Source organism: Canis lupus, chromosome 11, assembly GCF_003254725.2.
Source record: "Canis lupus dingo isolate Sandy chromosome 11, ASM325472v2, whole genome shotgun sequence".
Lineage (NCBI taxonomy): Eukaryota > Metazoa > Chordata > Mammalia > Carnivora > Canidae > Canis > Canis lupus.
Genome location: NC_064253.1, coordinates 34,824,817 through 34,850,286, shown reverse-complemented (window position 1 = coordinate 34,850,286; position 25,470 = coordinate 34,824,817). Strand labels below are relative to the sequence as shown.

The following is a 25,470-nucleotide window of genomic DNA, read 5'->3' as shown; positions in this document are numbered from 1 at the left end:
ACTCTGCTGGTTTTGATACTTAGTGTATGAGATATCACTCATGATATGCTTACCCGTGTGCTTAGAATAATCCAAGCTTTAAGTAAATAATGGTAGGTATGATTAGCTATTTAGTTAGATGCTTTGAGTTGAAGAGAATGTTATGGATAATTCATAATTTAAAATTTCTTTTCCTTGTTGCCTAGGAACACTAAACAAAACTCAAATAGGTGGCTTTCGATCTTGTGGGTCGGTTCTCTTTAGAATGTGTAACATTGTGTTACAGGAAGCAGTCCTTCACATGCCCTGTAGGGAAGACCTGTAGGAAGCAGCCCTTCACACGCCCAATTCCATCTTCTCCAAATTCAGTCAATACACCTACTTTTTGGGGGGATTACTATGATCCATAGTTCCCATTGACATTGAGACCAAGTAGTAGTTTGATTTTACTGTGGGAGATGGGTTGGTGGAGTGACCCAAGTAGATCACAGCCTCTATCTCTTGGGTTCACCATGTCTCCAAGGTAATTAGCTGTGTTTTCTCAGGTTTTGCTTGAGTTCAAGATCCAGGATATGCCATTTCACAAGTATACTGCCATTTTGCAGTCACAGTGGATAGGGGTTCCCTTCATTTGTACTTACATTAGGCATTAAAAATGACTTCCTCCTCTTGCTTCTCTCATGGTTGTGCTCTCAAGGCGAGAAGCAGAGGAGTGTGGGAGTGAGGGTCCTCAAAGACAGTGACTGGGGCCTGTACCAAACCTCCCACACTGGTCCACTCTGGTAGTTTTTAAAAAAAATTTTTTTCCCACTCTGGTAATTAATCACAGCATACACCTGGCAGCTATGGCTCAGGATTCCTAGTCTTTTCACAAGATAGTCCTCCATGTCAGTCTTGTTGGAACCAACGGCGATCACTGTTTTCTTCCTACTACTTGCTCAAAAGTCAGAGAAAGCCTGATAAACGCTTATTAAATTAACTGACCTGCTGGTGTTGCCCCTCAAAATATGGTGAGTAACTTTTTAGAAAGTCTTTTCTTGGAGAAGAAACATCTGTATGATGTTGGCAATTTCTTTCCAGATAGATCTATGATTCTAAAAAGGAATATTCCCACTTGGGACAAAAGCCAACTTCAATATCAGTTAGTTTTTAGCTCATGCATGGGATTGAACAAATTCTACATATAAGAAAAATTCTTTTCAAAGCTTCTCCTTTATTTATGGACCTTATAAATATGACCACTGGAAGATTGCTTGCAGGATTATGGGACTTATTTTGTGTGTTTGCCATGAGGATGAAATAGAGTTTTGGAGTTATTGAGGCCAGACGCAAAGGGAAATTAAATAAGCCTTATGGATGAAAAGAAATTTTTTAAAAGTGCCCTATAAGACATATCAGGTAATAAAGCACCAGGGCCAGATGGATACACAGCTGTATTGTACAAAACATTCAGTCATAAATTACTTCCAATTTTAGAAGAGGTTTATAAACATGCTCCAGGAACCAAAGAAACTTCTTCTTCTTTCAATTTTACTGGCAAGAAAAAAGAAATGTATGGGCTATAAAATTAATTTTATTCCTTAACTCTAACTAAAAAGCTATGGCTGTTAGATTTATAAAGCTATTAAGCAGTATGTTTGCCTGGATCAAGTGGATTTATTCTATGGAAAATTTCTGGAAAATGATATTTACTACTTAGTTAATCTTACAAATCCAGTACCAGATAATTGAAAAAAAATAGGTATGGCTAAAGGCCTTTACCTAGTGAATTGAAGAGCTGAGTAAAAGCACTCATTTCAAAGAAATAGTCATAGAAGGTTTTCTGTAGAAATTTCAGGACTATCCTGAATCCAGGCAGGATAGAAATGGCTTTCTCATTTTTAGGAATATATCCTTGGAATAATCATGTGTATATTAAACTGTTTAGTATCATACTTGTTTCTTAGGGTGTGGTTCAAAATAGTAGAAAAACTGGAAAAAACCTTTATGCCCAACACCAGGTTTAGTAAATTATGGTATATTCACCCCATGGATATTATGTAGTTTATTGCAATTAATATAGAATATTTAATACCAGAGAGATGGCCATCATATTTTAAGTGGTAAAAACAGGCAAAGCAAGCCTTTGTGGTATGATTTGCTTTATGTAAAGTAATAGAAAAAAGTTTGTGTGTCTTCAGGGTCCAGCAGGGGGTCTTGTTAGAGCCAACTAAACATTGAAAGCCTAGACAGCCAGGAATGCCCTTGGCCCAGGCTGCTTGGGGGGTGTTGGTCAGGAGCCCCAGCTCATCTGCAAGGCAGTATCAGGCATTCCTCTCTGGTGGGAGACCTTGCAGCTCCTCTGCTCTGGGGGAGGACAGAAGAGCCACACCAGGCAAGGCCAGAGCTGCCATTTGCTTGGATGTCTCATATCTGACAGTGGCTAATTTTTTTTTTTTTTTTAAATAACAACTCGATAAGCTTTTAGGTCTCTAAAGGACATTCCACTAACAAGAATCACCATACTCAAGGGAATCTACACCTCCCTTTCTGATTTAAAGCTCATTTACAGAGGCCTCTGGGTGGCTCAATCACATGGGTATCTGCCTTTAGCTTGGGTTATGATCCCAGGGTCCTAGGATCAAGCCCCGTGTTGTTGGGCTCCCTGCTCAGTGCGGGGCTTTCGATGGTGGGGGATGTCTGCTTCTCCCTCTCCCTCCAACCTTACCCCCTGCTCATTTTCTCCCTGGCTCTTTCACTCTCTCAACTGAATAAATTTTAAAAATATTAAAAAAATAAAGCTCATTTACAGCCTTCCCCAACCCAGATGAAATTTACCAGCCAAGGCTCATCTGAATCACTAAACAACATCGCTTATCGCTATACACGGAATAGCTGTGTCCCTCCCCCCAAATTCTTAGGTTGAAATCCCTGCCCCCAAGATTAGGGTAGGGGATGATGCCATGGGGGAGGTGATTAGGTTATGAAGGCAGAGCCCTCATGCATGGAATTAGTTCCCTTATAAAAGAAGACTGACAAAGCTCCCTTGCTCCTCTGCCTTATGAGGTTACAGCAGGTGGTCTAGGAAGTGAGCCCTCATCAGACTCTGCCAGTACTTCGATCTTGGACTTTCCAGCCTCCAGAACTGTGAGAAATAAGTTTCTGTTGTTTATAAGCCACCCAGTCCTTGGTATCTTTGTTACAGATGCCCAAATGGATGGACGCTTAGTGTCATAATTCACATTCCACCTGTTGAGGAATCAGGTGTTTTGGTGGTCAGTTTAAGACAGGAGCCAGGCTGGGGTGACAGTCCAGCCTTTATTCATTCAGTGCAAGAGGCCAGAAGAGGCACCTCCCACCTGGTGTTGTATTTGCCTTGTGGAGTCAGACCCCTTACCTTTATCACGTCTCCAGAACATAGAGCTAGAATGTCAACTGAAGGGCCAGTTTTCATAGATCAGGGCTTTTAACCCTTTACAGGTAGTATTTGTTACCTTAACCCTCTTTACTTACTCTCTGCTTCTTTTCTTTTGTCCCTTTGGATTTAAGTTACTTTCATGTGTCATTTCCTTTTTAGTTGTTTGGTGACTTGGCTAAAAGTTTCCGTGCTCCAGGGTAAAGCGTCTGGTGTTGTATAGCCCTGGGCATGCCCATAGTCCCTGTGGGATGACAGGAGCTTTAGCAGGGCTGGCCTGGGCTATCTCTCCCCTCATCTTCCTGTTAGCCTGTCCCCTCTGCTGGTTATACACCCAGCTAATAGTCTTCACTCATATCCAGCTGGATGCTCTCTTGTTTGGAACACTCTGCTGGGATCTGAATTGGTCTACAGTCTTATCTAACTAAATTTGAGTCCTTCCTCAGGGGTAAATGTCTTTGAGGTCAGGATTTGAGGTTTTGTTTTGATCCAAGAGGGTTATTTTTAGCTGTCTTTTCCCTTCGTTCTCTCTGTTTAACTTCCACTACCATTTAGCTTATTATTCTTATAAAGTTACCAGCCTTCTCTTAACTGCTTACCATGAAAATCTCCACTGCTCCCACAGTGTCCCGGGGTTGAAACTTCCCCATACCATGTTCCAAATAAAATCATTCCTTCGGGGAGAGATTCTAAGCTCTCTGTTCTTACAGCTTGTCTCTGGGCAAGGTCTATGTTCAACTGCTGTAGAGCTTGGGGCAGGGACATGGTCTATGCCCCTCTGAAGGACGCCCCTGCTTGCTGAGCTGGGTGCTGCTTGGGGGAGTAGCCTGTGGTCTTCTCAGCTTGCCTCTCCTGCTCTGCCTGGGATGGAGCTTCTGTCTAAATGCTTTGAGGGTGATGGAAAGTAGCCCTGGACCTCTCAGCTATTCTTGCCTGGGATAGAACTTCCGCAACATAAACCAAGTTGGGGGGGGATAAATGCCGGTGGCCTGGTTCTCCCAGAGATACTGGGGCCCCACACTGAGAGCTGGGGCACTTGGACACCCCATATGCTAGGCTGCACCGGCTGAGTTAGTGTCTCCATCATGTTGGGCTGGAGGGAAGGGAAATGCCACCACTTCTTGCTATTCTAACTGAGATCTAGTTGATTTTCTTGAGTAAATATTTCTCTAAAGGCTCTTAAAGTGTTGTATGCTCTTAGGAGAATTTCTAGAGGCATAAAATTCTTTAAAAAATAATAATTTTGACTAGTTACAGTTGTTTCATTGGGGAGGTTTGCAGAGCTTTTTTCACTGCTCTTCTAGAAATCTATCCCCCTCCCCGTCTTGTTTATAATTTATATGTGTCTCAAGGACCATTAGCCTGATGTCATTTCATTAATACTACACATTTATTAAAAAGATGGAAAAAATATCTCACAGTCTCTTAATGGTTATCCAGAGGGATGAGGAATTATGTTGATTTAAGTACTTTAAACATTTAAAAATTATTTTATTATCTGTATTTTTTTGCCTCAATTTTTTTTTTTTTTGAAATGAGAAAGAAAAGCTTTTAATAAAAGAAGCAAATAAATACAGATTGTTTTTCTCTTGACGGCTGGGAAGGTGGCACAGGCATGCAACCCAGTCTCCCTCTTCCTGAGAGACTCCCTGGCAAGAAAGATGTCTTGGTCAAATGTCTTTATAAACATATTAATGACAGACTTCTTGGCAGCCGCCCTAATGGCTTTCTAAGATGAGAGTCTTAATTGTGGAATATTTTTAGCATAGCAGAATGTACCTGGTCTGTCTAGAATTGATTATGGTAAACAGACCAGGATCTATGGATTTATGGGGCCTGGCTTCCTGGAAAAAGTCACATAAGCTATGGTTGGGGGAGATCATCGAGAGGACACCACTGCTGGTTGACCCTCCAGCTGGACTCCAGCGATCCGAGGCTCGTGACCCCTTCCCCTGTCCTCCCCTGTCCTCTCCTGTCCTGGGAGTGTACGTTCGGCCCAGCATTCCTGTGGCTGGAGCTGTTTTAAGGACATAGCCTGGAGAGAGCAATGTGTTATTGAGATCATCTGGACTGAATATGTAACTGAAACCCAGTTGAGACCTCTGAATAAACTGTAAAGACTGGCAGCCGGGTGTGGAGATGGACTCGTCTCACGGCCACCCAAGACAAGCCTTGTAAGTTAAGTTCCCTTGATTATTAGACCTGCCAGCCATCCATCTAGGGTGCTCGGCCTCTCTCCCCAGTCTCTCCCTGCCTCCCGTGGGCTGGGGCCAGTGTGACAGCCACAGCTATGTAACTATAGGAATAAAAAAGATATTTGATGCCAGAGATAGCTTTTTTGGTGTAAGTGATGATTGCATATCTTAGATATTGACAAACAACATAAGAAAGGACTTGGGAAGCTGAATCAGGGGTCCTGGGCCTCTCCCTGCTGTTTATAACACCTAAGGGCAAAAAAAATCCTTTATTCTGGTGAGCCTGATCTGAGTATCCAATCCTTTGTCTTGTTTTAACATCTAAGTAAGAAAAAGAGCTTCTTTCTCAGGAGCACTTGTGAGTGTCAACACTTTACGGAAACAGTCTTAGAAATCACTGAACTCTTTCCTGGTAAATGATAAGCAGTTAAATTCAGGAGAAGCACGGAGCGTCCACTCACTGTCAGCACTGCTATTTATAACATGAATCGCGTATATTTTATCCAACAATTGGATAAAGCAGCTTTAGGTCCTTTTATTTTTTCCTGAAAACTAATTTGCTCTAATTTGGCGATTCACTGAAATAGTTTTCTGGGAATTGATTTTTAGTGAATTGGACTGCTTCCAGATGATATGATTAAAAAATAAAAATATTTACCCCAGTTCCTTTGGCATTTCCATGGTGCCTGAGTATAAAGAGAAATTACTGAGAGTTGTGGAAAGTGAGTATCCTTTTCCTCAGTTATGAGAAATCTCATGTTTTGGGTCTGTTTTATGCCTTTTTTTTTTCTGTCTCATGTAGTAAAAGGCTTTCTTTTTTATGTTAAATTGATACACCCCTTGGAGAAAATATGAAAAATAGAGAAAACACATATTTTTAAAGTTTTAATTTTAATTCCAGTTAGTTAACATACAGTGTAATATTAGTTTCAGGAGTACAATGTAGTGATTCAACAATTCTATACATTACTCAGCGCTCATCACAACCAGTGCACTCCTTAATCTCCCATCACCTATCACTCATACTCCGCCCACCTCCCCTCTGGTAACCATTAGTTTGTTCTCTGTGGTTAAGAGTCTATTTCTTGGTTTGCCCCTCTCTTTTTCCCCCTATGCTCTTTTGTTCTGTTTCTTAAATTCCACATATATTCCATAAATCCTATGATTTTTTTTCTTTCTCTGATTAACTTATTTTGTTCTTTTTTATGGCTGAATAATATTCCATTACATGTATATATCCATTCATCAGATAATGGACCCTTGGACTCCTTCCATAGCTTGGCTACTGTATATAATGCTTCTGTAACAGTGTGTGTGTGGGGGCATGTATCCCTTTGAATTAGTGTCTTTGTATTCTTTGGATTAATACTTAGTAGTGCAATTGCTGGATCATGGGGTAGTTCTATTTTTAACTTTTTGAGGAACCTCCATCCATACTGTGGTTTTCTACAGTGGCTGCACCAGTTTGCATTCCCACCAGTGGTATAAAAGGATTCCTTTTTCTTTACATCTTCACCAACATGTGTTTCTTGTGTTTTTGTTTTTAGCCATTCTGACAGATGTGAGGAGATACTGCATCCAGGTTGTTTTGTTTTTGTTTGTATTTTTTTTTATTGGCTGCTTGGAGTTTATTTTCCACTAGGTATTAAGTACACAGTTACAGGGTTTCATGAAGGTTTGCGTGTGGCTTGGATAGTACAGAGTGGGGTTCTCTCAACTTCCTTCTTGGTGTTTTGCTGTTTTGATATAAAAGAACCCAAGCATTACTGCTTGCTGCAGCCTATCTTAGTCTATAGGAGGGGAAGGGGGACTCTGATGAGCCTAGAGCCTCTTGAAGCCTGGTGATGGCCCACTCAGGATTGAGGCTTGCTGTTGGCTTTGCCAAGCTGGCCATAGGATTGCTTCCTCATGGCTTCCAGAGCCAAGTCACAGATGATTGTACAGCTGGAGGCCTGAGAAGACTTTGAGCATTCTGGGGACTCCAGCACTGTAGCCATGAATGGGGATTTCTAAAGAAGAAGCTTGCCCACCAGTGACCCTGATTGGCCATGGGGAGACTGGGGTGGTGAGGGGCAGGTTCTCCAGGTGCTTCCCCAGGAACTGTTACTGGAAGTAGAACCCAAGTAGTGCTGGTAGTAATCGTGAGTGGCCATGAGCTAGCTGCTGGAGGGGATGTCTGCCATGCTGTTGTTTGTAGGCTAGTAGAAATCCTGGGTGGCAACCCCTCTCAGGCCTCTGCTGGCAATCACGGTGGGCAAGGGGTCGGGCCATTAGGGTGTGGAACTCATTCGCAGAGGAGAAGGCTGAAGGCAGCTCCTGAATCCAGGAGTGGGTAGGGTCTACGCTGTAGTTTTGATTTGCATTTCCATGATGATGGGTGATGTTGAGCATCTTTTTATGTGAGAAATATCTAGAAAAAAGTTGCTATAGCCAATGTCAGAGAAAGTTACTTCCTGTGCTCTTCCAGGATACTTATGGCTTCAGGGCCTCTTATTTAGGTCTTATTTAGGTATTTACATTTGAATTTATTTTTATATATGCTATAAGAAAGTGGTCCAGTTTCATTCCTTTGTGTGTAGTTATCCAGTTTTCACATGCCATTTGTTAAAGAGACTATCCTTTTCCCATGGGATATTCATTCCTCCTTTGTAAAAAAACACATTTTTAAAAAGATTTTATTTATTTATTCATGAGAGACAGAGAGGCAGAGACATAGGCAGAGGGAAAAGCAGGCTCCACGCAGGGAGCCTGATGTGGGACTCGATCCCAGAACTCCAGGATCACACCCTGAGCTGAAGACAGATGCTCAACTGCTGAGCCTCCCAGGTGTCCCAAAAAACCATTTTTTAAAAAGATTTTATTTATTTATTTATTCATGAGAGACAGAGAGGCAGAGACATAGGCTGAGGGAGAAGCAGGCTCTTGCAAGGAGCCCGATGTAGGACTCCATCCCAGGACCCTGGGATCATGCCCTGAGCCGAAGGCAGACCCTCAACCACTGAGCCACCCAAGTGCCCCTCCTTTGTCAAAAATTAATTGACCATATAATTGCGAGTTAATTTCTGAGTTTTCTATTCTGTTCCATTGATCTATGTGTCTATTTTTGTGCCAAGACCAAACCGTTTTGATTACAAAGCTTTGTAATACAATTTGAAGTCCGGAATTGTGATGCCTTCAGGTTTTGCTTTTCTTTTTCAAGATTGCTTTAGTTATGTGGGGTCTTCTGTGGTTCCACTCAGATTTTAGGATTATTTGTTCTAGCTCTGTGAAAAATGCTGTTGGTATTTTGATAGGGATTGAGCTGAATGTATAGATTACTTTGGGTGGTATAGACATTTTTACAATATTTGTTCTTGCAGGCCATGAGCATGGAATGTCTTTCCATTTCTTTGTGTCATCTTCACAGGAAATGAATCACTTTTTATACATTTTAATACATTTTTCCCCATCTTTTCTTTATGGTATAGGTTTCTCTCACATGTTTGTAAATCGTTCTGAAAGAGTTAAAACATTTTAACATCCTAGACTTCATTTTAGGTAGGATATTCACTTAAGTTTACTCAAAGAAATTAGCCAGACATCTCTCTGAATTATCCAATTATTCAAATGTACTGAGTCATCAGAGCTCACCAAATTGCTTGTTTTTGTTTCTTCCTGACATACACTGGTCCTGTGAACATAACAATAGGCTTAGAAGAGAGAAAACATCCCCTTTAGATAGGGGCAGCACTTCAATAAGATGTAAGGAAGGAAACTGATGAAGAGACTTTAGCCTTCAGGTGCATTTACCTGTCCCTGGGTAAGTCATGTAACTTCCATGACAATTTCCCAGGTGTGATGAGGGACTGGACAGGGTATTACTGTGGTCCTTTCCAGGTGGAATAGCCAACAGCCATGGAAAGGCATTAGGCCATGTTTCAGGGACTTTCCATTGTATGTAAAACATTGCTCTCACCTATAGAATTCTTCTGTCACCAAAATACAAATGCATTGTATTTAAAAGGATTTTTTGGTTAATTCAGCTTGGATTGAAACACATTTTCTGGGCAGCCCAGGTGGCTCAGTGGTTTAGCGTCTGCCTTCCGCCCAGGGCCTGATCCTGGAGACTGGGGATTGAGTCCCATGTCGGGCTCCCTGCATGGAGCCTGGGTCTCTGCCTCTCTCTCTCTGTATGTCTCTCATGAATAAATAAAATCTAAAAAAAAAATAAAAAATAAAAAATAAAAAATAAAAAAAAGAAACATTTTCCCACATAAATAATGTTAAACATAATGGTTCAATTTCCAGCTAGATGGCTAACAGAGAGTTCTAATAGTATCATTGGTTTTTATTTGCTTCTGTGTCATAATGGATCCTATGTTCTATCTGGAATTTATAAGTTCAGTAACATATCACATATAAATAGCATACAGCCACGCTAGTCTTTAAATGCAAATCTTCTCTTTTCCTCTTCTTCCTCACTGTCCACACTCCAACAGGAAAGCAGAGAGTAATACCAAAAATAACATCAGCTAATATTTACTGTAGGTATACTATGTTCTAGTCATTGCATATTCTGTATATTTTATAATTTAATTCCCATTACTTTCCCCATTTCATACATGAGCAAACTGAGACTAAGAATTCAAGTGACCTGTCCAGAGAAATAGAGCTGTTAAAATGTGAAACCAGGTCTGAGGCCTCCGAACCCTGTGCTCTTGCCTGCCCCCTTGTGGCAGCAGTGCTCCTGAAGGCCCGGTCCGCCCCCCTCCCTCTCCCACCCCAAGTAGCGGTAACCAGTGCCTGTTGCCCAAATGTTTCCGTAGTTAGAATCCCCTTACATGCCTTCCTCCGCCCTCGGACTAGCTCAGTTGCCCCTCATTAGGCTCTCACAGCCTTGAATTTACAGTACTCATGACTTTCATACTAGCATCTGTGCAATAACTTAATTACTGTCTCCATGCTTCACTAGACGTAAGCTCCGTGGGGGAAAGGACCCTCTCTGTCTTCACCTTTGTTCCCCCACCAGGAGCGTTGTTGGGTCCCCGTTCATATATTTAGAACAGATGAGTGGGAGCTCTGCTTTTATGGGAGCAGAGAGAGAGGTGCATTTGTGGGAAGAATCCGGACCTCAGTGTCTTGGGGGCAAGGTTGGGGCTCCCATATGGACGGATCTGGGGGGCAGCCACAGGTGTGTAGCTCCTAGGATGGCATTAGGATCACTCTTCTGTCAGGTCATTGCATTGATCTTCAAGTAGTTTCCTTTGAGACAGTTTCCAAAGAGTCAAGAGGTCTACCATCTGCACAGTAATTTCTCACAGAGCTCTGTTTCCATAATCCTTTGGTTCTTTACATTTTTTGGTTATTTATTAATTTTACATTTCCCCCAGCTTTATCGAAGTATCATCAACAAATAGCATCACGTGAATTTAAGTGTACAGCTTGAAGACTTGGTCCACATATGTACTCTGAAATGAGTACCCCAGTGTTCTTAATTGAGGCTCCTCTGCAGAGGCCTCGGTAAATATTTGGGGGTTTCTTTTTTGCTTTGGGGAAGAAGCCTAACGCACTAAGCCCAAGGCCCTCAGCATCTCATCTCATTTCCTGCAAGTGTCCAGTGTAAAGGCTCCTCTAGGGCCAGTCTCCCCGGACTCTGTCCTCATTGTGGCCTCTCTTCCCTCTATCTGCCTTCAAACTACTTCCACTTCACGCTCTCCTCCTTTGCTAAACCCTAGTGGCACCGTAAGGCCCAGTATCTATCTACCTTCTCCGTACAAAGCCTTTCAAGGCTGACCCTCTTTTTTTTTTTTTTTTTTGACTTAGGTTTTTATTTTTTATTTATTTATTTTTATTGGAGTTCAATTTGCCAACATATAGCATAACACCCAGTGCTCATGACTTCAAGTGCCCCCCTCAGTGCCCGTCACCCAGTCACCCCCACCCTGCGCCCACCTCTCCTTCCAGCACCCCTCGTTCGTTTCCCAGAGTTAGGAGTCTCTCATGTTCTGTCTCCCTTTCTGATATTTCCCACTCATTTTTTCTCCTTTCCCCTTTATTCCCTTCCACTATTTTTTATATTGCCCAAACGAATGAGACCATATAATGTTTGTCCTTCTCCGACTGACTTACTTCACTCAGCCTAATACCCTCCCGTTCCATCCACGTTGAAGCAAATGGTGGGTATCTGTCGTTTCTAATGGCTGAGTAATATTCCATTGTATCCCTAGACCACGTCTTCTTTATCCATTCATCTTTCGATGGACACCGAGGCTCCTTCCACAGTTTGGCTACTGTGGACATTGCTGCTAGAAACCTCGGGGTGCAGGTGTCCTTGCGTTTCACTGCATCTGTATCTTTGGGCTGACCCTCCTGCACCCAGAGCTGCACCTGCCCAGCCAGTGCCACCCCCACCCCCCGTCCTGCCTTCTCTCGGCGCAGAGCCTCCCCGGGTGGGGTGGGGTCGCAGGGTCGCCTGCCTTGCCCCCCTCCCCGACCGTCCCGCCGCGCTCGGCCCTGGAAGCGGCTGTAGTACCGCGCGTCCTTCGGCAGGTGGCAGCCTTCACAAACGGAATTCAGGCATTTGGTGGTTTTGCTCTACAGGATAGTGTCCCTAATGAGAGGCGCAGATGCCCCGAGCAGCTACCTCAGCTGATCTTGTTCACTAATTAGAAACATTCGCTTCCTCGGAGTCACAAAAATGTTCCCACTATTATTCTGTTTTGTGAAGGGAAACAGTCTGAGTTGTCATTTAAGTGATTCCATTTCCAGCTCTCATGTGTTTGGAAGATCAGAAGATACCAAAACAAAGCTCTTCTTTTATTATTATTATTATTTTCCCAGAGAATGAGGGAGGAATCATGATCCTTTTTTTTTTTTTTTTTTCAATTTTGGTATGCAGTTTTTCTTTTCACAAAACGATGAAGATATTAAAGTTGTATGTAGGGATCTTTATCATTAAAAGCAAGAAGAAGGGGAGAATGTTTTTAAAGACAACGGTAGACGGCTAATTGACAACAACATAAAAAACGGGACATATCATTTAGGATTCGTTCGGTCTTTAACAAGAATGTTTGAGAATTGGTTGCTTTATGAGATGGAGAAGTTTGGTACCTGACACTGGCACATTAGGTACCCGGAGCCTTCTGGAAACTTGACATAGGCATTGCACTTGATAAAGATCACTCCCTCTCTCAGTTCATACCTTGACTGTGGCTACTCACTAAGGCATCTTGCTTGAACGATAGGTGCACTTCCTTTTCTTGTAGTATCCCTCCAGGGCTTTGGTTCCCTACTGTAAATTTTACTTCCTGTGTTGTTTTCTCTCAGATCATCCAACCCCTAGAATCACTTTACCTCAAACTATCTTCATTTATGTGTGCAAAACAAGTACAGTAAATAGGAATTGAGATAGAAATTTAGCAAGCAAATGGAAATGTGTACTTCTACATATATGTTGTGCTCTTCAGAGAAACAATGTGGAAGGGCCATATATTTATTTTAGCAATGAATCAGTGTCTTAAAACATTTTAAAACTTCTCTTTGGGTTTTATTTCAGAGCCTGTTGTGGTGGGATAAGCTCGGGTCTGAGGTCATTCCATGGATCATTAGGTCTTAATTCTGCACACCCCTTAGCATTCTTGTGCTCTCCAGATGGTATTTATCTTCTGAGCTTTGTATCACCCTAGGAGTAACAAATGCACTAATATCTCCTCTAATCTCTCAGGGCCGGCTTCGAACATTCTCTCATTTGCAATTTGGGTATAGAAGACTTTACTCCTTAGAGTCTTGGTGTCTGACCTGAGAAATGAGGAACTTCAATGGTCTCTACACCACTTGTGGGTGGATCTTTAATTTCCGTTGGACTCCCACATCTCTGAGGTCAGACATCTTTAGGATTGAAAACATATTTTCTAATTTACAGAAAAATATACATAAATATATCCCTATACTCTGTCCGTTTTAATTTTTTCATTCTTCATAAAGTCTTGCCATGCTTTCTTAGAGAGTGTTTTGCCTAAATATGAATTATGATACAGAATTTAGGTTAATCTCAATCTTTTTATAATTTCCTATATCCCAAACCTATTTTAGTTATTGTAGTTACTCCCAACACCTCTTATATTTTTTGAAGATTTATTTATTTATTTATTTATTTATTTATTTATTTATTTATTTATTTTTAAAGATTTTATTTATTTATTCTTGAGAGACACAGAGAGAGAGAGAGAGAGGCAGAGACACAGGCAGAGGGAGAAGCAGGCTCCATGCAGGGAGCCCGATGTGGGACTCGATCCCGGGACTCCAGGATCACGCCCTGGGCCAAAGGTGGATGCTCAACTGCCGAGCCACCCAGGCATCCCTATTTATTTACTTTAGAGAGAGAGAGAATCCTTAAACAGATTCCCCAATGAATGCAGAGCCCATCAAGGGTCTTGATCCCACAACCCCGAGATCATGACTGGAGCCAAAATCCAGTTGGCTGCTTAACCAACTGAGCCACCCAGACGTCCCTCAGCACCTCATATATTAATTACATTTCATCTGTATCAATTGCTTAGGGGTGATCAGTTCAGTGAAATCTCTTGTTTGAATATCAGTTTGTAAGGGATGGCACAAGCTCATAGGAATATACCGTTTGCAAATATATTCACTCATTTATTAATCAGTAATCGGCTAGTATGTTCATTTATTCATGTATTCATTCACTCAGCTGCCATCGACTGAGCATATACTCAGTGCAGCCATTTATTACTGCATTGGTGACAACAGCAGGAAACAAGACCCTTGAGCTAATTCAGTCCCAGGGGAGCTTGCTGTCTGGTAGGTTGCCACTTTTGTAAGGGAATTGAAAGTAAAATACTGTTCAGGGAGCACCTGCTGTGTTACTTTCACTTTCAGCTCCTTTCACTGATGGAATGTCATTTAATCCTCACAACATTTTTCAGGTTGGGTATTACTAGAGTAATTTCTATTTTATTCCAGTGGTAAAATTGGGGGAGGTGGGATTTGGACCCAGAGATCCAGCCCCCCTGGGCACCCCAATGTGGACATGACCATCTTGGCCTCAAAGTTTGGTTGTCTGCACCATATTCAGTTCCCTTTCATTAATCTGCCATATTTTAGCTTAGACTTTACGGTAACAAAAATATAAGCTGAGAATAGTAGTGAGAGACAATCCTCATGTAGTTTTTATTCTGTGCAGGGCACTATTCTAAGTGCTATATATGTATTCATTTAATTTTCACAAAATCCTGTGAAAGAGATATCATTTTATTTTATAGGTGAGGGATCAGAAGCACAGAGACATCAAGTAGGTGGCTGGGTTGGGATTTGAGTCCAGATTGAGTGTCAGGGTTCGTGGCATGAATCACCATGCTATCCTGACACTAAATAGTTGAACCCCCACTATGTAACCATCCACATGATAACTCCCTCCTTCCACACTATTTATTTATTTATTTTTCCTTCCACGCTATTTAGCCAGATATAGCTAAGTACTTCCTGTCCATGTGTCAACATGCATGTGCCTATTCATGGAGCAACTGCGCATGAGGTACAGGCTTTGTTGGGGTTGTTCTAGAGTTATTCATGCTTGGCCTTTCACAGTCTGCTGGCAAGAAGTGACTGAAATGGCTTCTCAGGGCCACGGGAATTTCAAAGTCACCTGGAATATTAGTCATGGTGGACAGGCCTTGGTAATGACTATTGCAAAATGGTCTTTTTTGTAACTATGAAAGGAAGGATTTTAGAGGCCTCCTTGGTTTTAGATTTTAAAAATGCTTACAAGTCCCCCAGTTTACTTAGAAATACCTCCCTCTGTGTTTACCAGCTTACTGCCTGTTTTCTTTCCAGCCAGGGTTTGCTGGAGACTTAGTATGGGCCCACATGCTGGGTTTGCCATTAGATTTTTTTTAAAACTGTATTGCCTTTGGGTTACACAAGCAACTCTTTGAACATAATTTGATTTTTAAAAAAAGCAACTGTATTATTTTTAAACAAAGCTTTATTTTTTTAAAGTCATAGTTTATTTTATGAACTATATATGGCAGACCTTCAAGCTTGGTGGGCTGTTTTAAATAATGAATATATGTTTATGAAGATGTAGCTGTACAGCAATAACATAGAGTCTTAGCTGTAAGAAGTCTCCAATATATCCACATCCTTTGAAATCAGAACAATTTTCTGGAATGGTTAAATTGCTTTTGTGGTCAGTTATGGCATTATCATAATCTGTTGTTCCAAGTCACGCTATGGACTAGGACATTCTGTGTTTTTGCTCAGCTCACGCAACGCAATTTGCACTTCATCATTCTACTTAAGATAAAAGTGAATGTTCAATTAAGAAGTCATGCAACTACTGAGTAAAAGAGTCAGAAGACAACAATTAAAAAAAAAAATCCCTAAAAAAAAAAAAAAAAAAAAAAAAAAAAAAAAAATCCCTCCCAAGAACACACACACACGAACATACACTGTGTGTGTGTGTGTTTGTATGGTTAAAACAGAGTCAATTCATATTAGCATTCTGTCAGAGGAACTCTCCTTGAACTCGTCCATTGGTTCTGGCCAGTGCAGGTGTCCACCTATGACATGCCCGAAAGGCTCTTGACCTCAGGACTTATTGAGGATGAGGAGCACATTTGTTGAGTGTGGTTGCATCTACACGGGGGAAGAGAACCAAACACATGTTTTTACATGGGAGTAAGCAGATGTGCAGGACACTAAAACAACATCTGGTTTTAGGGTTCTCTGGTCTCCTCACAAAAGGATCGATAAAAATCTCTGAGCCAGTTGGGTCTAGAAAATGGTCTCTGTTCTGTCTTGCCTTTATTACCTTTTCTCTGGCTCTTCTTACTCTAGGTGACTGAGGGACGTCACTCCCTTGCATCACAGCCCTTATTACTATATTTGGGGGGAAATTCTCTTTCTTTTTATCTATCTTGGCTCTGAGCTCTTTATTTAGTTTTACTAGTTTTGACTTTATCAGTAAGTCTTGTATCAAAGTAATACTTGTACATACGTAAACATAATGGAACAGGACTAAGGACTTCTAAAGCCCCCGTCCCATTCCTCCCACCCTTCAACCCAGCCCTCCCTGAAAGTGATGGCGTTAAACTCTTTTAGTTGTTTCTTTTAGTATTTTTTATAGTATTTCTAACTGATATGCCTATGCTGATAGTTTGTATCTGTTCCCAATTTTAGACATTATTCTTTTATTGTGGATGAGGCTTTGGCTCTCTTTCTCTCTCCCCCATCTTCATTGCTTAGTCTGTTCCGGTCTCCTTTCTCATATTCTAGATGCACCCACAGTTTTGGTTAAACCATCGCTCAGCATTTCCATTATTATGACCATATAAGTTGTTCACTGCAGAAGCAAGTAATGTTTGGAAATTGTGTTTCCTTTCTCGTATAACTTTTTAATCTCGATGTTAATAATTGCTTTATTTTTTCATTTGCCTTGTTTGCTATGTATGCATTAATAGATTGTTTTCCAGGTGCCCGAACAGATTTGTCAAGCATCTTTCAATACTTTTTTTTAAACATGTAAACAATTGAAAAAAAAATCTGTGGATTCCTTCATTTCCATCTTCCCCATCTTCATCTGGCTCCTCACTCAACCTGGAGACTTTTCTTTCTGGGCCTGTAGCACTTATTTTCTGGATTCCTTGTCTTTCTTGTCCATATATTGATTTTCTGAAGCATTAACTTGCTTGAGAAGTGTGTTTTTGAATTCTTGGGCAGTTGGAAAATGTCTTTATTGTACACCACACCTTGATTAATTAATAGTGTTGCCTGGGTCCAGGTGGCTCAGTGGTTTAGCGCCACCTTAAGCCCAGGGCCTGATCCTGGAGACCTGGAATCAAGTCCCATGTCAGGCTCCCTGCGTGGAGCCTGCTTCTCCCTCTGCCTGTGTCTCTGCCTTTCTCTCTCTCTCTCTGTCTCTCTCTCTGTGTGTGTCTCTCATGAATAAATAAATAAAATCTTTAAAAAAAAAATAGTGTTTCCTGGTATGGAATTCTGTTCACATCTGCCAGGATTTTGAAGGCCTTGCTTACTGTGTTTCATAAGTTAGGTATTTTTTTTCTCCCTCCAACTTTATTGAGGTACAACTGATAAAATTGCAAGATACTTAAAGTGATGGGTTTTTTCATCAGGGAGACCCATGCCCTTTGCTTTTAGAAAAATTTTTAACTTTATTTCTTTAGCAATTTCTTTCCTCCTTTCTGCTGTCTCTGCCTGGATCTTCTGTTAATTGGATCATAGGTGTCAAGCCTAATTTTGAGTTAGAATTAGGAGTCAGTCCTGATTTTCTTTTATTCTATATGAGTCTTGGCTTTTCATTGTACTCTTCCAACCCTCATATTGAGTTTTAAAAAATTTTAGCCTAGACATTTTTCAATTTCAAAGAGCTCTTTATTTTTGATTTTTTAAAAAGATTTTATTTATTTATTTATTTATTTATTTATTTATTTATTTATTTAGAGTTGGGCAAAGAGAGAATCTTAAGCAGGCTCCATGCCCAGCTTGGAGCCCAATGTGGGGCTCGATCCCATGACCCTAAGATCACCACCCAAACCAAAATCAAGAGTTGGATACTCAACTAACTGAGCCACCCAGTGCCCTGAAGATTTTATTTTTAAATAATCTCTACATCCGTTGTGAGGCTTGAACTCACAACCTTGAGCTCAAGAGTTGCACACTCCACTGATTGAGCTAGTGAGGTGCTCTGGTTTTTAATGTTGCATTGTTTTCTTTCTTGTTTCATGGATGCAGGATCCGCCATTAACTTTTAGGATATTAAGGATGGTATGATAGTGATCTTCTGTGTTCTGTATTCTACCATCAGAGAATGCATTTTGAATACCTCCTAGGAGTCTGGCATTATTTCATACTAGAGATAGAGTAGTGCATGAAACATGGTCCCTGCTCTCACAGAATGTTTATCCAAGATTTTTGGGGCCTGAGCTATTTGCTGAGAATCAGAATGGCATGGGTACTTGGAGGAGAGAGATTAGGAGTTTAGTTTAGGAACTGTATTTGTTTCCTGTGGCTGCTATAACACATGACCACATAATACTTAGTGGCTTAAAACAAACAAAAATTTATTCTCTTACGGTTCTGGAGGTTGCAAGTCCAAAATCTGTTTCACTGAGACTGAATCAAGGAGTAGGCAAGGCTACATGTGCTTTCTATAGAGGCTCTAAAGGGGCATCTGTTTCCTTGACTTTTCCAGCTTCTAGAACTTTATTCTTTCCATCCTTTGACTTGCAGCCCTTTCTATCATCTTCAAAACCAGCAATCTTGTGTCTCACTTTAGCCATCATTAGTCAATATATCTTTGCTTTCTTTTATAGTCAAGTCTCCTTCTATTTCTCTCTTATAAGGACATTTGTGATTATATTTAGAGCCAATTGGGATAATCCAGGATAATCTCCCCATATCAAGATCCTTAACATACAAGGTTAAGATTTACTGGTGCCAAGAATTAGGACCTGGATATCTATGCAGGTCCATTATTCAGCCTCCTACTGGCATTTTAAGTCTGAGACACTTTTTAGACATTCAAGTAGAATGTCAAGTGGCAGCTGGTATGTCAGCCTTGGGAACCGTCAGCTTACATGTAATATTTAAAGTCAGGGGTTAAATGAGATCACCTAGCAAATGAGTGTAGAGAAAAAATAGAGGATTTCTAAGTCTGGGGAAGTTCCAAGTAGATGTTGGAAAGCTGAGGAAGAACCAGTAAAGTTGACTAATGGGTAACAGCTAGTGAAGTAGGAAGAGAACCAAAAAAGAAAGAACGTTGACTTTCACAGTGGGCTCAGAAGCAATAGCCCTTCTGAGAGTGTGGCTGTCAAGGAGCAGAGTAGTGGAAGGAAAAGATAGTATCAGAGATTTTTTTTTAAAAAATCAACTTTATTAAGGTATAATTTCCGTATAATAAAATAATTTCCCATATACAAATATATAGTTTGATGAGTTTTGTACACCTGGGTAACCAGCACTGCAAGCCAGATTTATAACATTTCCATCATCTCTGAAACTCCCGCAGACTCCTTTGCAGTCAATCTGCCCCTGTTCCAGGCAAACATTGATTTTCTTTGTCACAGATTTGTTTTGCCTGTTCTAGAGCTTCATATAAATGGAATCATCCATGATGTAGTCCAATTTCTTTTGTTCACCATAATGTTTTTGAGATTCATCCATATTGTATCTACATCTGTTACTTTTTATTGCTGAGTGGTATATGGATATATCACCTTTGATTATCCCTTTATCCATGGACATTTGGGTTATAGGGACATTCTAGATTGGAGGTATTATGAACAGAACTGTAATAAAATTCATATACAAGTTTATGTATAGTTGTATGTTTTACTTAATCTTGAAATATTTAGGAGAGCAGTTGCTGGGTTATGTATGGCATTTTATGGTTAATTAGAAAAAGTATACGGTCAATTGGCAAGTGGTTGTACCACTTTACAATCCTGCCAGTAATGTATGAGCATTCTAGTTGCTCTGCATCTTTGTCAGCACTTGGTATTGTTACTTTTTAAAATTGTAGCTACTCTGGTGAGTATGTAGTAATATCTCATTGAGATTAACTTGAAATTCCTTAATGACTAAGGACATTCAAAATATTTTCCTGTGCCTCTTTGTCATTTGTTTAGCTTCCTTTGTGAGTTGTCAAAGTATTTTGCTAATTTAAAACAATGGGTTATTTGTCTTCTTATTGAGAACTAAGAGTTCTTTTCTGGGTACAAATCTTTTGCATATTTTCACCCAAATTGTGTGGCTGACCTTTTCATTTTTTTTTAACATGACTTTCAAAAAAATTTAAAAAATTTCATCTTAAAACATGTTATCAGTTTAAGTTTTTTAAAAAATGATTTTGTGTATGAAAAATCTTTGCCAATCCGTGATAGTGAGAAATTTTTCCTACGTTTTATTCTTGAAGCTTTGTGGTTTTAGCTCTTATGTGTTAATTCTATGCACACAATGAAGTTAATTTTGTTTATATGGATATCCTTCTTTTATTCTTTTCTCAGACTTATCAAGTTTGAGCCTTATTGAGTTTGTCAAAAATCAACAGACAGTATTTATAGGACTCCATTTCTGTTTCATTATTCTATAGGTTTATCCTATGTGAACATTACTGCAACTTATCCTAGGTCTTGAAATGCGTTAGTGAAAGGCTACCAACTTTGCTTGGGGGTGAGAAGATCCTTGTCTATCTTCTCATTAAAACAAAAATCACTACTGGATAATTGGAATCACTGTTATTTATTGGAATCTAGAGGAAGAGTACATGGGCTTAGGGCTGTGATCTAACATTTTTCACTGAGAGAATCCCATTATCAATGTCGAGTTTTCTCCCCTTTCATGCTGTTCAGTTTCTATCAGTATATGTTACTGTCTCCTACAGGCTACATGGCTCCCAGCAGCAGGGCAAGGGGATGCAGACCCAATGTTTACTATGAAGGCCTTTCTTCATCTCCAAAGCTATGTGCTTCAGCCCTACTCTCCACTACCTGATAATTTTGAGTCCTTCTGGTCTATATTTTTCAGACATGAAATTTCCAGTCTCCTAAGCAAAGGGAAGAAGGCCAGGGCCAGGCTGCAGGGAACTGAAGAAAGGAAAAGGGCCCTTGGTGTTGATCATTCCTTACTTTGTATACAGATTTTTCTTCCTCGATCTCATTTCATTTCCTGGTTCCTGGTGCGTCTACCTCTGAGCCTTTTCGCAGTACCATGGGTGATCTGACTTTGTTTTTTAAAATCATTGTTCTCTGTCTTAGATACTGGATTTCTCCCCTTTGTTAGAGCTGCTAACACTCCCCTGTCTGCTTTCCATTGTTGAAAATTTGTTGATCTCACTCCTTGGCAGTGGTCTCCTCCCCAATTTTTGTCTTTGTGCATTTGTACATTTTTAATTCCTGTAATTTATTTTAGTGGCATTTCAAAAGGTAGTAGATAATATCCTTTCTTCATTCTACTTGTTATGTCAGATGTACCCTTTAAGGTAATAAATAAATAATAAAGATTTCAGGAATGCTATTCCTAAGGAGGTTTATTACCCCTTCAAGGATGCTCTGTAAAATAAATGTCTGTTGCTGACTACCTGATTATGACTTATTTTTCTACTTGCTGATTGTCATAGTCTTGCTCTCCAACCTCTGCTTTCTGGGCTGGGCGCCTTCAGGCCCTATCCTGGGTTCGAGTTCTTCTCACATTGTACTAATGGCATTGCATGGTGGTCACACAGGTTCCAGGAGGATTTCTATTTCTTTTGGTATCAAGAGTATCTTCATAGCTAGAAATGATTTTTCTAGAAGCATAGACAACATTAAACATCACCTTGGACTAAAGGATTTTTTCCTACTTTCGTGGAGTCTTCATGTGGCCTATTCCAAATTTTAAACAATGTGTGTAACTGTCATATCAACTAGAGATCTTCCTTTAATTTCCAATACTTTATTCTAGTGCCTTGAAGCTGTGGCCTGTAGAAATCCATCCCCAGTAAGATTTCTGAAAATTTACAAGGAACTCACATTTGGATGGTCTTCTCTGACAACTGCATGTGTGTTTTAATTTGAGCTACACTGCTACAGCCTGCATGTGAATTCAGACCTCTTCAAATTCCAAAAAACCACCCTCACTCAAAGCATCTGTCAGTATCAAATTGAGAGGGGTCTTTACTGAGTAGAGATTGAGGGGAGAAGAATTTGATTCGGGTAGAGGTTGAGTGGAGAAAAGTTTGAATTATATACAGATTGAGTTTTTTTGTTTTGTTTTGTTTTTTGTTTTTTTAGAGATTGAGTTTTATTAAGAGTGAGTTATACAGAGGTTTAATTGAATGGCATGGTGGCAGATTTGGGGACCTATGGAGTAGGGGTCATATTTCACATAGTAGAATAAACAAACAGAAGTCCATAACAAATTCCCCAACATCCTTTTGGGGTCATCTTTTGTCTCTTTCCAAAGGGAAAAGGGAGAAGGACTTTATCACAAGGCAGTGTCCTTGCTCCACTCTTTCCCCTTCTTTTTCTCCTCGGCCTCCCCCACTCATTCTAAAACAACAAATTCCTTTCCTTGTTTCCCTCAGAGCAATTTCAAGCTCTTCTTGGATAGCCAGATCCCTACTGTTTCAGTTTACACTCCAAGTGCTCATCAAAATGTTTCTCAGAGACTATTCCATTCCTAGGAGGGTATGATAAAATTGCTAAAATGATGCATTTTTTCCCTACCTTGCTTGTTACATCAAATTTAACTAATGATAAATTACAAAATACTGTTTCTTTCTCTTCTTTCTTTTTGGAGTTCATTGAATAGAATGCCAGGAGTATATTTGTCAATACTGACATGGAGAACTAAAAGGAAAGCTCAATGCACTCTCCTTGGGGAACACTGACATAGATATTTGTATATGAGCCCATATTGGGATACTCCTCTCTGGTTCTAATAAATGAATTGGTCAAAATGGCAATGGTAGTTTTTTTTACTTTAAATGGAAACATGTCAAGTTGACTATAATGAAAGATGCTGCTCTACTTCACTGTTGCCGTATCATAATGTAAATCTCTGCATATGTATTTATGTAGTTATGAAATCCCACTGGGTGAGCCTACAAGTAGCTGAAGTGCCAGTTCCCACATTAGATCTGAAATTCCAACTTACAGTAACAGGCGATGCACGTTTACCAGGTACTTAGCACTGTGCTAGATAGAAAAGATGTGTGAGTCACAGTTCTTCCCTTGAGGGATTTTGAGAAATCTTATTAGCAAAATAAGACATAAGCAGAAATAATTTCTCGATGATATGCAAGAGCATAAACTTAAAGGTGGGAGTAAAGCTCTATGTTTTGGGACTTGAGAGAAAGGAAGGCTGTTGTAGTTTCGCCAGACAGAAAGCCTGTGGGAGGAAAATGAGGCTTCATTCCTAGCAAGAGGTGGTGCGCGGGAGAGGACAGGATTTGGACAAAGCTAGGGTTAAGGGAATGGATGAAAGAGAGATAGAAGAAGATGAAAGGAGTATTTCTTGGGGAATGCTAACAGTTGAGGTCAGCTGGGTCTGGTGGGCATTGACTGGGTTCTAGGGCAAAGAGACTGCTTTGTCGCACAGAGAGGAAGAAGCCACCACCATGTGACTATACATGAAGAACAAAGAATGATGGAAATGGCTATGAGTACATTTCAGTGTTGCACAAGTCTGTGTTTGCTTGCATAGTGCTTCCAGGTCTTTCTCAGCAGAAAGAAGGAGAACAAATGTTTCCTTCTCAATGAGAACGTTGTGAAGGGAAAACATTTTGGTAAGAACTTCAAGTTAATGTTTTGCATAATGTGGATGAGAAGAAAAAAACTGCTGTTGACGCCGTACCATGTGTGCCTGCCTTTGTCTGTTGACTTGCCAGCCCACTTTGAAATGAAACCCAGTTATTTATTTATTTATTTCTTAAAAAGATTTTTGTTTACTTATTCATGAGAGACACACAGAGAGAGGTAGAGACATAGGCAGAGGGAGAAGCAGGCTCCCTACAGGGTGCCTGATGTGGGACTTGATCCCAGGACCCCGGGGAAGCACGACCTGAGCCGAAGGTAGATGCTCAATCGCTGAGCCACCCAGGTGCCCAAAAATGAAACCCTTTAAAAACATATTTTCTCCTCAAGAGGAGCAGACTCGTGAAGCTTATTATGTGAGAGTTGATGAAGTCTCCATGGAGGTGCTTGTGCCATCAAAGATCACCGCCAATTATTCTATCAGAGTGAGGAAGGTTCTCCTGCTTACTGCGTTCTTTTGGGTATATTCAAACATTTTCTAACAGAACTTTTTTATTCCTAAAGCACCGAAGTGTACCTACAATTGCATTTCTGTCTTTTCAGACAAATCTGGCAGACAAGGAAGCTGGAGATGGTCTGAGGAACCAGGCTGTGGGGAGAAATGGTCAATTTTGACCCTCAGAGGCTCTCAGAGCTCTTTGAAGAACCCATCTCATATCATTCTAACACATGAAAATGCACCATGTTCTAGGATAAACTTCCTTAATGTGGAAATATCATTTGAGCTGATGTAATTTTACATTTGGTAAACATTTTAGTTGAATATTTCTTCATGTTAATTTTGCAGGAGTTAAAAAAAAATTGGAACAAATACTTTTTTTTTGTCTGCATAAGACTCAGTATTTTCAGAGGCTATTGATCAAACAGCCGGAAGGCCGTGGGCACTGTGTCTCTAGCGCCTAGCGCCTAAAAGCCCTGGAGGGAGGGCTCCCTGGGAGTTTCCCGCGGAGGAGGAGGGGACTGTCATCCAGTGCAGACTCTAGCAGTGGGCATGAGGACTCTGGGGCTGGCGCTTGTGCCCACCCCACCCCAGCTCCACTTCTCTGAGTTCTCACGGGCACCCCAGGGAGAAAGGGGAGAAGTGGCTGCCTTGTGTGTTCCCCGAAAAACCTGTTTCAGCTCTCTGACCCTCTAGCCCACCTCCATCCTCAGCCCCCACCCACTCCCTAGTGTCATATGTGGGGCCAAGGGAGCCTGCTTCCCCAGTCTCACTTTTCTGGGGACTCAGGCTGCTTACCTTAGGCCCGAATCGAGAGTTTGCGCTGGGCAAATCCCGGGGGGATCTGGACCCGGGTGGGGGGGGCTGCTGAGGCAGGGGTATCACACCAGAAGGGGGCTTAGATTAGCAAGGACAAAGAGAGGTGGTGGTCAGCACTGACCTGAGCGCAGGTGAGAGCCGCTCCCGAAAACTGCAGACATAATTCAGAGGAACTTTGCAAAGGATTGGATTCCTGCCTGAGCGGCCGGATAGGCTCCTTGCTCTCCATGCTCAGGTATTAAGGTTGGTGAGGTCTCCTACGCAGCCAGAGGCTGGCGAGGCTGGGGCACATTCAAGCACGTGTGCACTGGCCCGCCTTCCCGACTTCTTTCC

At 41.0% G+C, this 25,470-nt stretch overlaps 1 long non-coding RNA gene across 1 annotated transcript; it reads left to right on the top strand.

The window, feature by feature from the left end:
* Positions 1-810: 810 nt before the first annotated feature.
* Positions 811-24,690, top strand: LOC118350216 (uncharacterized). The gene is made up of 2 exons (XR_004803582.2): positions 811-989; positions 24,423-24,690. It is a non-coding gene; the product is annotated as an uncharacterized LOC118350216 (long non-coding RNA).
* Positions 24,691-25,470: the final 780 nt, after the last annotated feature.